The sequence below is a fragment of the Oryza glaberrima genome, chromosome 7 (assembly GCF_000147395.1).
Source record: "Oryza glaberrima chromosome 7, OglaRS2, whole genome shotgun sequence".
NCBI lineage: Eukaryota > Viridiplantae > Streptophyta > Magnoliopsida > Poales > Poaceae > Oryza > Oryza glaberrima.
In genome coordinates, this window is record NC_068332.1 from 7,446,058 (window position 1) to 7,462,603 (window position 16,546).

Genomic DNA, 16,546 nt, shown 5'->3' on the forward strand with positions numbered 1-16,546 from the left:
ATAATTGGCAATAACTAAGTTTATAGTGGGTCCTAAATAAGCTAAGATTGTAGGTTTATAGAAATTAATGGAGAATATAATAATTGCACACAACACACGTTAACGGTTGTGATTGAGCATAAGAGAGTTCTAATGGCTAGCTTGTTGTGGCTCACTCATGTTTAGCATTTGGTTGACTATGTAAAAGAAATTATTATGAATAATTACACGAAAATACCATTTTTTGCCCTCGCAGTACCAAAAAGACATAGTAAAAAATATCTATATATATTTACGATGGAAAAATTGCCCACACATAAAAATTTAATAAACTACTCCGTCCTAAAATATAAGGGATTTTGGAGGGATGTGACACTTCCTATTATTGCGAATCTAGACAAGAGTCTATTCAGATTTGTTACTAGGAAGTGTCACGTCACTTCAAAATCTCTTATATTATAGGACAGATGGAGTAGAAAAAATGCCCGTGCATTGCAACGGGTAAATGTTATTTTAATTTTATAATTGTTATACGGTTTAGCTAGGGTAAAATTCACTGTGGGGATTCGCTTGAATATATTTTTTTAGAAAATCATGAGCTGCAATTAGGAGTCCACATTTCATCTCAAGTTAGCATGATTTTTTTTAAAGAGATTTCTTATACGACTCCTTTGTATTTCGAAAAGCAAACGAGCTTAAAATCCAACTCAAACACGAATTTGTATTTCCAAAAGCAAACGAACTTAAAAATTGACTCAAACACGGATAACGTACCAAAACACCGGTAAAAACATCTTCAGTTTTTATAATAGTAGAGATTAGGGTAGGCAAAGTTCGTGGATACTTGATCAACAACAAGCAGCGGTAGATGTGGGGGCAAAATAAGAGACCAGTAGCCCCATAACCAATAGTCCATTAATAGTATCTCCGGCCTAAAATATAAACAAATCATATTAGTATTTGTATTGGCAAAACTATTTTAGTTTTGATTGCCAATATGTACAGAATTACATTTGTATATGATTGATATTACTAGGTTCACAATGAAAAATAGTACTTTTGTAACATGTATATTCTTTCAAATAACATAGTTTTCATAGAAATCAAAGCGTTATCTTGGGGACCATGGTATGCCTGGAACGACTTATATTTTATATCAGAGCGAGTAAGATGTCAAAACTAGATAGGAAAAAAATGGTTATTGCAGTAGTTGGTCTATGGTGAAGGTTGTATATATCCACATATGTGATTGGCAACTAATGATAGAGGGGATGGTGCCAGCAGCATAATTGTAGCATATATATGTGAGAAATCGCGTATAAGTACGAAGAACTTTTTTTTTTGGGGGGTGTCTACCATGCAGGTGCAAAGAGGAGCAACATATATATATATATATATATATATATATATATATATATATATATATATTGAAGTTAGGCCGTATTTAGTTTCCCTCATATTTCCAACTTTCCATCACATCATATCACATCAAAAACATTCCTACACACATAAACTTTCAACTTTTTTTCCAACCTCCTAACTTTCTTTAAACTTCCAACTTTTTTTAGGAACTAACCACACCCTTATTTAAAGAACCAAACTGGTAAACTTTTTATTGTCGATCGTGCAAAAAAAAAAACATATGGTTGACTATTAATTACCAGGCAGTCCCATATATGAAAACAACAACTTAATTTATATATGGCCATATCCACAATCACCTGTACTAATATATAATAAATCTGGCTTAGTTACTAGTATATTCTAAGACCCTGCAGCTTTCTCTGATCAAAGTGAACAAGATACACAGTCTTATGTATGCTGGTATATCTAACCACATGTAACTTTTTTCCTTTGATACGACTAGTAGCTTTTGTAACAAAGCGATAAAGCTGGTATGAGTAACTTAGCTAGATGCTAGATCGATCTCTTGGGCTCTTGCACCACGCAGGTACAAGCACAATGTATAATTCGAATCGTTTTGTAGGTAAAATATATACATGCTGACTCACCTGACCTACATACATCCTGGGCTGCGAGCAGAGTCTATCTTTAGTTCTGTGGTAAAAACTTGTTCTAAAAAAAAGTTTTGTGGTAAATTAAAACTGGTCCTTGTTGGTTTGTCCAAAACCAAGAAAAACCATTAAAAGCGACCACTTACGATCAACTCTGTAAAATTTAAAATAGCTAAAATCGCTTGGTTTTTACAAACCAATCCTAGTGTGGTTTGACGAAAAGCGCTCGGTTTTCGTGGAAACAGAACAGAAAGCTAAACCATGGGTGTAGTGTGAGGAAGCATCTTGGTAGCACATGTTCCCAAGAAACGTATGGAACACGCAGAGAGGCACCATGAAATTCCTTAGTACTAACCATCAATTTAGGTGATTAAATTTAATTTGTAAATATTTTAAATATTGTTCAAAGTTTTTGAGATGATTTTGAAATTTTGGATGATTCCCTTCCATGCAGAAACTATAAAATCCTATTCCTGATGATAGAGACTTCACTTGCTCTTCCTTATTACATAACCTTTTGGGTGAGTTGGCTGGTGGCTAAAAATCATTACAACACATGTGATCTATTTTAATATAACATCTGGTACACGATTCACCTCGTCATTTTACTTATCCGAGCATACTACTTAATTAATTAAGGAGGAGCACGTGTGTATAACATGTAGCATCGAGAGAGACTCATATATATAGCGATCGCAACACACATGTGCTTTTCTTTCTTTTCTTTTTGCGAGAGAAAAGCATATTGCATAGATTTTTTTTAAGGGAAAAAGGAATATTTGATGTTACAGCACCACATTTCTATCAAGAAAATTTCATATACTTTCCAAAAATGCAAAAACTTATAATGGCACAGATTGGCACTGGCGATATATGGTACTAGTCGAGATAAAAATACCCTGCACCATTATTTGTTCCTAACGGCCCGTGCAACACTTCTCCCTCTTTGGATACATAATCAACCATTTATATGGTAGCAACGAGCGACATACATATCAGGAATTCGTTAGCAAGAAATCCATCTTGAGACCCCATTAATTTCGAAAATCCTTTATTAGATCGGTCGCCCCCGAGGGGGGGGGGAGGAATTTCCTCCCCCTCCCCCGGCGCGCGCACGCCGCCCTAGGCCACCACATGTCCCTGTAAAACACCTGCCACGTATCCCCACCACATACTCCGTTGTAACAAATCACCTATATATTATGGAAACCCTCTATTAAGGGAATCTGTTTCATTTTTTTGTTCCACCAAAAATGTTTCAACTAGTGTACTCACAATGTTTCACTATGTATAGATCTAATGTTACAGTGAATTGAAACATTCTTTTGTAACAAATCACCCACATATTATAGAAACCCTCTATTAAGGGAATTCGTTTCATTTTTTGTTCTACCAAAAATGTTTCATCTAGTTTACTTATAATGTTTCACTATGTATGAATCAAATATTGCAGTGACTTGAAACATTCTTTCGCTATTTGCTGAAACATTGTTTTTATATAAGGTGAAACAACGTCCGATTTAAACGATTGAAATATTTTCGATCTACTTAGTGAAACAATTCCGATATACTTGGTGGAACAGCGTGCAACATTTAAAAATAATTCAATAATAAGCTAAATTTTTTTCATCGGAATATATCCATGCGTGGTCTTGTTTTAAAGATTTAATTGCAATGGATTTAATGGTGAAATCTGATCATGATTTGGATAAATAATTTAAGAGAAAAAAATAGTTTAAAATAGTTTTGCATGCATGCTTGCTTGATGACGTCATGCTGACGTGGGCACCTGATTTTTCCCACCCCCGATCGGGCGCCCGGCGCGTAGTCGTCTCGCATTAATTTCTTCTCCTTCGAATCATATAGCTCTTCTTGTACTTTCTCTTCTTTCTCAATTTGTCTTGAAAATTAGAGGCGTATGTTTCTGTTACTTGGCTGACTATTTCCTTCTAGTTTTGTGGTATTTCCAAATGCATTGGGACTATATCGCGGTATTTTTTGAAAGGTGGGATGATTTTGTGGTATTTATTGGCACTAGCTGAAATTCTTCTATTGATGATAAATTTACCCTTTCTATATATGTACACTAGCTAAGAGAAGGAAACTTATACCGCTGTCATGTTTATAATGTGTGGTAGCTAGCTATTCCTTGACACTTATTGTTCTGATGTAACGGTGCAAGTGTTAACACTTTCAGGCCAAGCCATATATGCAACTTGTTGAACGCCTTCATTTTCCAAAACACAATCATACACATACACATTATAACCAAGTGTAAATTAAACCGTTTGAATGCGTCCGAGAGTTTTCATTTCCGACAAAATAACATCTGAAACAATTAAAAGCTGCAATCTTTTCAGCACAAGATCGATCAAGCTCCATATCATGGAGTCACTGCTAGTCTCTTCTACTGCTTGCCAACAACCACATCAACCTGAGCAACAACACACTAGTCATGAAGCGTCCTATTCTTCTTTTCACATCTCAAAGACGAGCTAAGCTAGCTCTCTGATCCATTGCACTGTGTGTGTGTCTATATATATATATATATATATATATATATATATATATATATATATATATATATATATATATGATTGCCATGGTGATTGGGAGGCTACGACATTGTTGAATAAAGCAGAAAAAGATGGATGGATAGATGGTAAGATAGGATGCATCCATGAAGGAAACACAAAAACCTGTACACGTCCCCATGTCCAGATACTCCTATCAGACACAGCTAAGTATGAGACGATATGCATGCTTTCCTTTTCGCTCGGAGTGAGAGGAGAGATTCTAGCAGCTTAACTTTGGTAGCAATGTAGTACGGCGATCACATGCAAAGCACCGACCAATGTTGTCTAAGGCAAGTACTATACCATTTTAGCATTGCAAGCTAGCTCTTGCAAGTAAAGCTAGAAGGTCAACCCACCAAAGGCGCACAGTGTACACTAATGCAGAATTGATCTTTTATCGTGGTACCCAAAACACAAATATCTCGGTTAGATTTAGAACCGGTACTAAAGATATTTTTAGTACCGGTTCTAAAAGTCCAAGTCCTAAAAACATCTTTAGTTCCGGTTGGAATCTTTAGTACCGGTTGGTAACACCAACTGAGACTAAAGATGGAGGATCTTTAGGTACTAAAGATGCCTATAGGGGTTAGTTCAAAACAAAAGCATCTCTATCCAAGTGTGATGTGTGTAGTAGGTGGGATGGTAACGCCTGTGGCCAAGGTAAGAGATCTTAAGTTCGAATCCCACATCCCACATATTTATTTTTTGACTTCGTATGCATCTTTAGTACCGATTATTTCAACCGGTACTAAAGATCGAGATCTTTAGTCTCGATTTGCTACAACCGGTACTTAAAAGGGTTCTCCACCGGTGTTAAAATCAGTTCGCACTAGTGGTACCAGTTCAACCATTCGATCACCAAGGAGTTTCCCCTATTGCCATCACTAGTGAAAATGTACACATTTGTGATAAAATATTATCATCATGGCAGATGCCGATTCTATCGTAAAGAACTTCCTGTGATGAAATGGTGATGAATTTGGGTTCGTAAAAAACAAAGCGTCACATTGGTTTCATTATGACAAATCGTCAAATTTCGTCATAGAACTCAGCTCATTTTATGACAAAACTATGTTGGTCGTAGAACCTACCCCTTCTATGATGAAAGCTACTATCGCAGAAATTTCGGCATCACATCATAGAAAAAAGGAAGATATCATCATAGAACGGCTTGTTGGTGTGACGTGGCTAAGTTCCACTCCGCATCATCCATGCATGTAACTGTTTATTAATAATATGTGCAAATTTTGCTATAGCAGGCTACTCTAGTTTTATACCTTTATGGCATTTGTAGTACTAAAAATGCATCTAGAAGTCCTAACTGGGTTTTGGCTAATTGATGCTAAAGCGATTAAGGGACTAATGTGGTTTTCAAGTACATGAGTAGGCATTAGCTTCATTGGAGAAATAATCAATAACACTTGGTAAAACCCTCAAAACAAATGAAAAGGCAACAGATGAAGTTTAATTCATTTTATCTTTTGAAATAGAGTTCAGGGGCACACATACGAAAGACTTGCTAGCTAGCATTTCAGTGCTCAAAATAATCCTTTGATCTTTAGATGAGAGACTTGCCCAACACAAACATGGGGTTAAAAGTTTTCTCTAGGTATGGAGACCAAAAGTTTAAGGTGAATGTTCTCGGCTGCAAGTACTACTGGCAGGGTTTTCAATCTCCTGCTATAGCTGCCACTATCTCCCGCTATAGCTGTTTTAGAAAGGTTCCAGCTATTTGCTCTCATGTACAATTTAGCCGCTATAGCTCTATTTAGCCCGCTATAGATGCCGCTATAGCTGTTTGACAAGCTAACCGCTAAATGCCTTAGCCTGCTATTTAAAACGGTGACTACTGAAAGCCCTGATATGGAGAATGTTTTAATTATGTAAGGGTCTTCTGTTCAGCCTTGTGCCTTAGACAAGTTTCGAGTGTCAAGATCGGAAATTCTAGTCATATGCACTCTTTGTTTGGCTGAGAGGACCTGAAGTTCTGGGCTTGAATCGAAAGTTTTGGTCAAGGGTTCTCATTTTGGCCGAGGAGGCTTGTGTTTTTGTTCTTCAAGCTGGAAGGTTTTCAAATATGTGAGTAATGATTTGTTTTTTAGGGCTGGGGTTGGCTGCTTTCCAAAGTTGAACCCTAGCTCATAGCATTCTAGTTCTCTCATTTCTTCTCTCTTTGCATCTAGTGCTTCTAGTGAGAGTTGGATTGGGAGATTTTGGGGGATTTGTGCTTGTGAGATCCAATTGAGTACTTGAGAATGTTTTGTTGTGTTTCTTACTCTTAGAGGATCTCATCCTAGATGGTTAGCTGTTACCCATCGATTGGTGAGAATTATGGTTGAGATACCTGGCACTTGAGAGTCCCTCAATAGAGATATAAGATCTATGGATCCAAACTTCAGTAAACAAATTAGTTGTCTCATCTCCCTCTTTACTTTTGTGCAATTTCACTCGTTCTAATATGTGTGCTTGGTTGAGCTAGTCAATGACTTTGATTCATGCTTGTATACATTTTTTCTATGGGTTGTTTGCAGCAGCGACAAAAAATATAGTAGGCTACAGGCTTGCTCCTAAGTCTGGTAGTGTCAATTTGTCACCTTAATGTTCTTTGAGATACTTTGTGAGGTTGAGTGAATTTTGGAGATTTAGGTACATTTCATCTAGAGCTTCATTCTTGAGCATTTGAGTTCAACGCCAAGCTTGTGTTCGTGTTTGTTACTCTTAGAGGTATTCCTCATAGGCGGCTAAGCGTTGCGAGCAAACTTCCAAGTCATGTGGAGAGCTCGGGAAAGTTTGTGAAGGTTCTATTTTGCTTCCACAAAGAAAAGGGGTAAATTGAGTTGAAATTGAGCTTGATTTTTGTGGTCCCTTGGTGAGGTTGATGGTTAAACGTGACCGAGCCCCTCAATAGAGAAGTAGGATCGATGATCCCAACTTGGGTGAAAAATCCTTGTGCGTTCTATCTTTTTACCATTCTTACTTTTCTTTTGTATCGATCTATGCATGTGGTAGCTTGAACTAACTTGTAGCCTTGCTTTTACAAGTTCCTAACATGCTAGTTACCTTTTGGTTCTAGTACTGTTTGTGTTTGGTTTAGCTCGAGCTAGCTTGTACCTGCTTTGTATGCACCGGCAGAACATCTGGAGGAATGATGCCTGGAAGTATTGACCAATTGAACAAAAGTTCCAACAAGTTTAATCCACTGCGAAAAGAATTTTCTGGTCAAGCCTATTCACCCCTCCCATCCTCTAGGTTATCCAAGTAACTTTCACATATAATCCTCTAATATTGTTACTAAAACAAACTACATCATTATTTCAATAATAAATCATGGTCAATTGGAGAATCTAATACTTGAAACATTAGACTCCAGGCGGATCTCGTCATCAAATATGCGGTCCCGAAATTGTGGAAGGTTAATTTGTGGATGCCTTAGACACCGGAGGACACATTTCTACAAACATGTAGGGTGCAACTTGTAAATGCCTCAGTCTCCACTCCTACTCACTTGGGGATGAACTGATTCAGTTTATTTTACGGATATCATAGGTTCATCTAAATGCACCCCCTCAATTATTGAAATCATCAAAAATACCTCCTTAAGGGCAATACAACCCAATTTTAATGAGTATTTTCATGCTTTTGAAATAAAATAATAGTTTTTCTCCTTGTATGAAACCTAGTTAGCAAGAGATTAAAAGTATTTAACTAAATATAAGTTGAAAACATATATTTGGATGTCAAAATCATGAAAACCCCTATTAAAACCAGGTTGTATTGCACTTAGGGGGTATCTTGATAGTTAATGGGTGTAAAGTGTTTGGGTTTAATAGTTGACGGATGTTTTATAGACAAGCACAATAGTTGAGAGGAGTAATGCTGACCTACCCCTATTTTAAAATGGGATCATCGATCTATATTTCAAGTGATTTATTTTTTTCTCATCTATAAATGAATCATTGATATGCATTTTTCTTTCTGTGAACAAAGAATGTTGGAAAAAAAAATACTTTTGTGTTTATCCTTTTCAATTTGAAAGGGAAAGGTGCGATTAAATGGATCTAGATTAATCCAAGAAGTAAAAAACTCGCAATATATTTATACTAAATGACATCACCATTCATGGTAAAAAAAATAGAGTGAAGTGTACGGGCGATCCCTAATCTTGTGCACCCGTGTCATCTAGGTCCCCAAACTCTCAAAATACATTTTTAACTCCCTAAACTTGATTTGGCATCTATTACTGGTCCGAACCAGCCACGATGTGCTTTGGCCGCTGATGTGGCGTGCCGACGTGGAGGTGCCGACCCCGTTGCGGGGATAATTTTGCAAAGATCCCCTTCTATTTTCCCGTCCGTCACTACCAGATCCCCGCATCAAATCCCCCAGCTAGTTCGTTGCCCCAGCTCGTCGCCGCAGTTGAATCCCTAGCCATGGCAATGCCCAGTTTGCCGTGCTCACCCTCAATCTCCGTATTGAGCTGCCCCAGGTGGTCCATTTGGATGTACACGCTAGTTCATCGCCATGGAAGGGGATCAGGGGCATCAGCGGCGACTCAAGCCGATGGGTAAGCTCGTGCTCCCTATGATTCATTGCCTGGGAACAAAAGACACATCTTTTACACCTGCTCAAGTCACCAGGTGAGTGCAGATCAGTTGCGTACAATATTGGTGTATTTTTTTAGTAGAGTTAGGTTTTATTTTGTGCCATTGTTTGCAGCAGGATGGAACTGGATGTCAGTGTTGGTACTGGGAAGAAGATTATGAGGAATACATGATTAAGAGAAGGTATATGCAAAGCTTGTTCTGTATCCAGGGTAGAAGGAGGCAGCCGCATATGGTTTACTAGCCGGTGGTGCATGTGCAGAGTGAAGGCCTTATTGAGAGGTTAGAAGGAGGCAGGATGCAGAATAAGTGGCTGACAAGCAGCTAGTTGAGAAGATGAATTTCTTAATATATTTTGTTACTGAGATTGTTCTGTTACTAAAATGCATAGAAGCTGCGTGTGTATGTACCGTGGTGACCAATATGCATGCTGTCGTTAGGAACGGATGAAATTGTGTCCTGAAATTTAATGGCATTATTAGCCTTCCTTGTTGAATGAAATGAAATGGTCTTTGTGTTGAATGAAATTATCTTTTAGCATGGGAAGAAACTGTTGCAGATTTCTGGGACTTTATGCAGCTAAATTGTGATGAAACTGTTTCAGATTTCTGGGATTCAATGATTTAGAAAATGAGTTAGATGATACAGAAAATGTTCCATCAATCTTGATCACTGAATCTCATATTAAACTTGAGCAATTTTTCAGCCCAGAAACTGGTATATAAACTTTACAGCTCAATAACGCAACCAATCAATCCTCAATAATTGCATAGACAGGAGCTAAATCACGCAAGAAAAAACCCTCACTTTACAGCTAACTGGACAAATCTATGAACCTAGCAACCATATTCCCAAATTTCTACTAGTAGAACACAGCTACATGAGTGCGTACCATTGATCTAATAGAAATTTTATCGTCCAGCACCGTCGCGAGGTACCGCGTGGTACCAAGGTGGTACCAAATCGCAGCCGTTGGTTTTAAACAGATCTAACAATCAGGAATGCACGGTACTGCGCGATACCAAATTTCTCCTTTGCGCGGTACCGCCTGAAATCGTTGGGTGGAAGGGTAGCGATGTCTTTTCACAATATCCGGATCGATGAGTGCTGTAGTGTTGCCCTAACGAATTGGTCCCAATCTGCATCGCAGAGACTTGTCCGCCGGTAAACCTAGTACTGCGCTGCCGCCTGCAGCACTGACCTCCCCGCCGTCATCGCGAGCGCCGCGGCTTCCGGCCGCCGTCGCCGCGAGCGACTGCCCCGCGCGCGCCTAGCCCGCTCGCGGCCAATTAGTAATGCAGGAGCGCCGGCGAGACGTGAGGGCAAACTGTCGCCGCCGCTGCCGCCAGCAGTAACCTCCCCGCCGTTGTCGCGAGTACCACGGCTTCCGGTACTGGCGGCGCCGCCGTCGCCATGAGCGAAAAAATTTGGGCGGGCGACGGGTCGGGGCGATTCTGAAGACGGCTAGGGTTTGCTTCTCGCGACTGATTTGGGGGAGAGGTAGCGCGTGCGGTGCGCCGGCGCCTCACTTCTTGCCAGTTCCAATCCTACCCCCCGTAAAATCAACGGTTGGATGGGTTTTGGTACCACGCGGTACAATACGCAGGACGGGAGCACTGCTCTTGATCTAAACCTGTGAAAAAACACACATTTGAGGCTCGATTGACTCACCATACACAGGCGCAGCTTCACCTTGTCGCCGCAATCTGGCCACCATCGTCCACCGTCGAGCCGACCATCTGGTCCAAATTGTCCTGCTCTCCCACCCTCTCTACCACTCGTATGAGTGAATCTCTCGAGTCGCTACCAATCGCTGGCAATCACTACCTTGCCTCGCCCGCCTCGCCGTATCTCACCTCCCGCACCGAAGAAACCGAGAGGATGCAAGGATCTGGTAGTGATGTCTGGGAAAATAGAAGGGGATCTTTGCAAAATTACCCCTGCAATGGTGTCGGCACCTCCACGTTGGCACGCCACATCGGCGGTCAAAGTGCATCGTGGCTGGTTCAGACTAGTAATGGACACCAAATCAAGTTTAGGGAGTTAAAAATGCATTTTGAGAGTTTAGGGATCTAGATGACACAGGTGTACAAGTTTAGGGACCGCCCATACACTTTACTCAAAAAAATATTACACCACAAGTTTTTATAGGTCAACTTTTGGGTTATTTCTTGCTCAAGTTTAGGTATCTGAGGTGAGTTAAAATCAGACAACCAATAAATAACAACGTACTATTTTGGGTCCTATTTTAGAATTAGAGTAAATTACACCCACGGTGCATCAACTTGGCATGTGGATGCAATTTGGTGTAAGAACATGAGAAATAAGTGCTTTAGTGCAACACCTTGGTAGGTATGTGCAATTTAGTATAAGAACTTTATAAGTGATCGTATAAATGCAACAACTTGTGAGGTATGTACTATTTTGATACAATAAACTAAGAAGTTATGCGACAACTTAATTATTTGGAGCATTTTTATATAGATTCAATTTTGAAGCAATTATTTTGACAATATACTAGCGTGGATTTGTATAAGCATATTTATATTTTTATCCTAATAACTAATAACTGAAAGTCAATTAAACTGGATGTAAAAATTATTATATTTTGGTTGATATTTGAGAAGGTGAAGAAAATAAAAAAAATCTGAAAGGGATGTAAACTGTATGTGCAGTATAAATATTAAAGATTAAATTCAATATTTAAGGTAATATCCGTAGGATTACTATGTAATGGCATATTGACATCGTGAAAAAGACTCACCTAGTATATATTTAGCCAAGTTGATGTACCAAAATACTAAATTACTAAGTTCTTGTACTAGAACACACCCACTTGTCAAGTTGTTACATTTGGACGTTCAATTCTCAAATTCTTGCACTATATCACACCCACCTACCAAGTTGTTTTACCGTTTGTGTAATTTACTCTTAGAATTAAGTCCACTGTTAATGTTCCTTGGCCGACTCTCAACTATTATTGACCCACTGACAGAAAGGGTGCGGCTCATGCATGTATGCGATTGCAGCTTTCATTCAAGGTTATTGATGTAAACAAAGTTCAAACAGTCATACCTTCGTTCACATTTCATACACATGTTCATGGCTTGATTGATCATGTAAACGAAGGTGCACAGTTGCACACATCAATCCACAGGAGAACTGTAGTACTGTAGGTTGAATATGGTGCTTCTTTTTTTTTTTGAATTATTTGCATCCCTCTTATGAAAGTACGATTTCTGCAAATACTTCTTATATCAGCATTGCTTAATTACAGCACTTGTTCTGTTTGTTTGCTTAATTCAATAGCTTCTCTATGCATTTGTTTCTCCTCTAATTCAAATGGAGTCAACATATTACAAGATATTGGACGGCTCGAAGCTTCTCTACATTTTTTTTTCTTTACTCTTTATCGATGAATAGGATGGCAATTGATCATGATACTAAGTAAATACTCTCTGTATTTAATATTACAAGTCACTTTAGATTTATTATAAATCAAATATCTTTTAAGTTTGACTAGGTTTGTAGAAAAGTATACTAACATCTAAACCACTAAATTAGTTTCATTAAATTTAACATTGAATATTTATTATAGCATTTATATTTTGTGTTAAAAATGTTGCTATATTTCTTTGTAAATAGATGTATCACTTGGGATAAATCTAAATAGACTTATAATATTAAATGGATGGAGTAGCTTAATTAATTTCTATTATGAAAAAGATAGCGTCTGTGATGATCCCACTTGTAGAATCTTAGCTGTCCAAGCAAAGGAACATTGATTGGAACAGCTAAAGAGCGGACATTAGAAGTGGGAAGCCGCATCCGGTCCAGGCCGGGCTGCGCCCAGGGAAACTGGCTCAATTACCTTTGATATATAGTTAAGGGGTGTAGAGTTTTTGGGTTTCATAATTGATGGGTGTTTTATATACAAGCACAATAGTTGAGAGTAGTAAATATATGCTGACTTACCCCTATTTTAAAATGGGATCACCTAAGTTCCAAGTGATTTTCTTTCTTATTTACCAACCACTCTTGATATGCATTTTTTTCTTGTTGAAAAACAAATAATGTTACTAAATTATATTTTTGTGTTGATCCTTCTTAATTTGAAAAAAAAAGATTTTAGCATTAAATGGATATAGATTAATCCAAGAAACAAAAAACAAGTCGCATGCAATACATGTATACTAAATGGCATCACAATTCACAGTAAAAAAAATATTACATCACAGTTTTTTATAGTTCAACCTTTTGGGTTATGTCTTGTTCAGGTTCAGGTCACTGAGGTGAGTAAAAAATCAAAGAACCTAGGTTGTGTTTAGTTCATGCTAAAATTGAAAGTTTGGTTGAAATTGGAACAATGTGATGGAAAATTGGAAGTTTACTCCCTCCGTCCTAAAAAAGGCAAACCCTGAGTTTCCGTGTCCAACGTTTGACTGTCCATCTTATATGAATTTTTTTATAATTAGTATTTTTATTGTTGTTATATGATAAAACATGATTAATACTTTATGTGTGACTTATCTTTTTAATTTTTTTCATAATTTTTTCAAAAAGATGGACGGTCAAACGTTAGACACGGAAACTCAAGATTTGTCTTTTTTTTAGGACAGAGAGAGAGTATGTGTGTAGGAAAGTTATGATGTGATGAAAAAGTTAAAAGTTTGAAGGAACTAAACAAGGCCCTAGAACTAACAAAACTAATTTGGACCTGCTTTAGAATAAAGTCAGCTGTTAATTTATGCTGACTGACCCCACTGACAGAAAGTGTGCGGCTCAGGTATGTATGCGATTGCAGCTTTTATGCAAGGTTACTGATGTAAACAAAATTCAAACGCAGTCATACCTTCGTTCACATTCCAAACGATGTAAACGAAGGTGCACATGTCGAGCCAGACATTTGGTTATTAGTTTTATCGCAAGGAAAATTGTAGTAATGCGAAAACTCTATTCATCCCTTAATCCCCTTGTTTTTCATGTCACGTAAAAAGTCATCAAAAAAAATTTAAAAAAAATTTAGTATGATAGATCAATATGTGATGTGTCACTTCACAGACATGCATATTCAAATTCAACTAATTATATAAGTAGAAACAAAAATAACAAATTTGACTATGAATAGAACGTGTAATTCACGGTCAAATTTGTTATTTTTGTTTCGAATTGTATAAGTCAAATTTTAACTTGTATATTTGCAAAAAGATATATCATATATTGATCTATATTGACAATTTGTTTTAAATTTTTTTTATAACTTTTTGAACACCATACACGAAACGAGGGGATGTCCCCTCAAGGGACGAAAATCCACTTCCGCAGTAATGTAGGTTGTATGGCGTGATTTTTCAGGATTGCAAGCATATTGTTTTGAAAAGCTTTACTTTATACGGCAAATATATAATTTGTGCACAAACAAAAAAAATATGTGAATTTATATCTCTAATTATACATGTCCGGTAAAAAACAATGAAACTTGTAAGGATATTTGAGACAACATTCTCCGTACTTGTAGCAGATGATCACGCTCTCACTGCACCTCATTGCCTTCGGTGGCGAAGCCTGGAATTTTACCTCGTAGGATCAAATACCATTACTTAATATTAATTAGTGAGATCATTCCTGTAAATGTAACATTTAAATATTGATACTCACAAGAGTACTGTGTGAAAAAGCTGTAGGTCAACTAACACCACAACTTATACCTGGCACTCACTGAATAGCATTAGAACCTACAGCCCCGGTCCAAATTTATAGTACTAAGATACATACCATCTGGTCATGTGTTGCTATATTCTAGGACGGAGGGAGTAGAACATAGTTGTTTCTATATACAATTATTAACCTCTCTAAACCATGTGGGATCATTGAGAATATTTTTTTTTCAAAAAAAGTCCCTGAACTTTAAGTTAGATTTGGGAGGAATCTCCATGAGCTTCATATGAGATTGAAAATGCAGGTCCTCCATTGATGCATTTGATTCAACCCACTAGTGGAATATCAGCCCTCCATCCAACAAAGGAGCGGGCACATGACCTTTTCCTAAAGCAATAAGTTCCTCCGAGGTCTATTAACTAGTCAAAAAAATCCGATTTTCATCCTTCAACTAAAAAACCACATACAACGGGTCCCTCAACTATTAAAACCGGTACAATATAGGTCCCAAGGCGATTTGGATGGCGGTTTTAGCTCACATCGTCCCTACGTGGCTAATTTGACTTGGTCTTCATCTAACGTGGCATTGACTTGGCGCTTACGTGGCCATTTGAATTGGAAAATAATAAAAATTGTTACCCCACATGTTAGTTACAACAAAAAAATTAATAAATGATAGTGAGGCCCACGTGGACAACTGGACCCCACATATCATTCTCACCCTTCCTCTTCTTCCTCCTCTCTCCCCTCTCTTCACCTCCCTCCCCATCTCCCCTCTCTTCAAGTGGCAGCGCGAGGGTGGTGGGCTCAAGCAGTGATGTTGTGGCAGCAGACTCGCAGGAGGACACCTCCTAGCCAGCAGTGGCGGCGGAGGCGAGCAAGGAGCGAGGAGATCCGATGCTGGAGCGGGAGCCTGAGTCCGAGACCAATGCCGACGTGGCGCGGCGCACATGGAAGCGGAGGCAGGTGGGAACTCCGGAGATGGGGCCCGTACGAAGGGGGTGCGCATGGAGGAGGAGAGGGAGCGCACACGGGGGTGGGGAGCCAGCATTGCTGCGGGGTCGCCACGGGCGTCATGGGTAGAGGTGTGGAGGGAGACGAGTGGATTTGGGAGGCGATAAGCGAGAGGAAATGAGGAGGTGGCAACGACGCGGAGGATGGGCCATGGGAGCCAGAGCCGGAGTCCGAGACCGACGCTGACACCGTCCTGCAGCAACCACCGCCGCCTCCCCCCGCTCATGACCCCCTCAACAGCTTTGTTGTCAAGCCCTCACCACGCGAGGGGAATGACGCCTCCGCGTCCCCGGATGCCACCGCGGCAGCGGCATGCTCATCCCCGACCCCAGCCACCGGTGCGTCGGGACGCCATCGGACCTCCTCGCTCCCCTGCCGACGGTGTGACCTCTTGCCGGCAGATTCCTTGGGGAAGGAAAGGCACTGTTCGCCTTTGCCGCCGCTGCTGGCTAGGAGGCGTCCTCCTGCGAATCCATGGCTATAGTGTCGCCGCTTGAGCCAGCCACCCCCGCGAGGTGAAGAGAGGGGAGATGGTGAGAGAGGAGGGAGAAGAGGAGGGGTGAGAATAACATGTAGGGTCCACCTCGGCTCCACCATTTCTAATAAATATTTTTGGTGTAACTACATGTCACAATTTTTATTATTTTCCAAGTCAAATTGTCACGTATGCGCCATGTCAAAGCCACGTCAGATAAAGACCGAG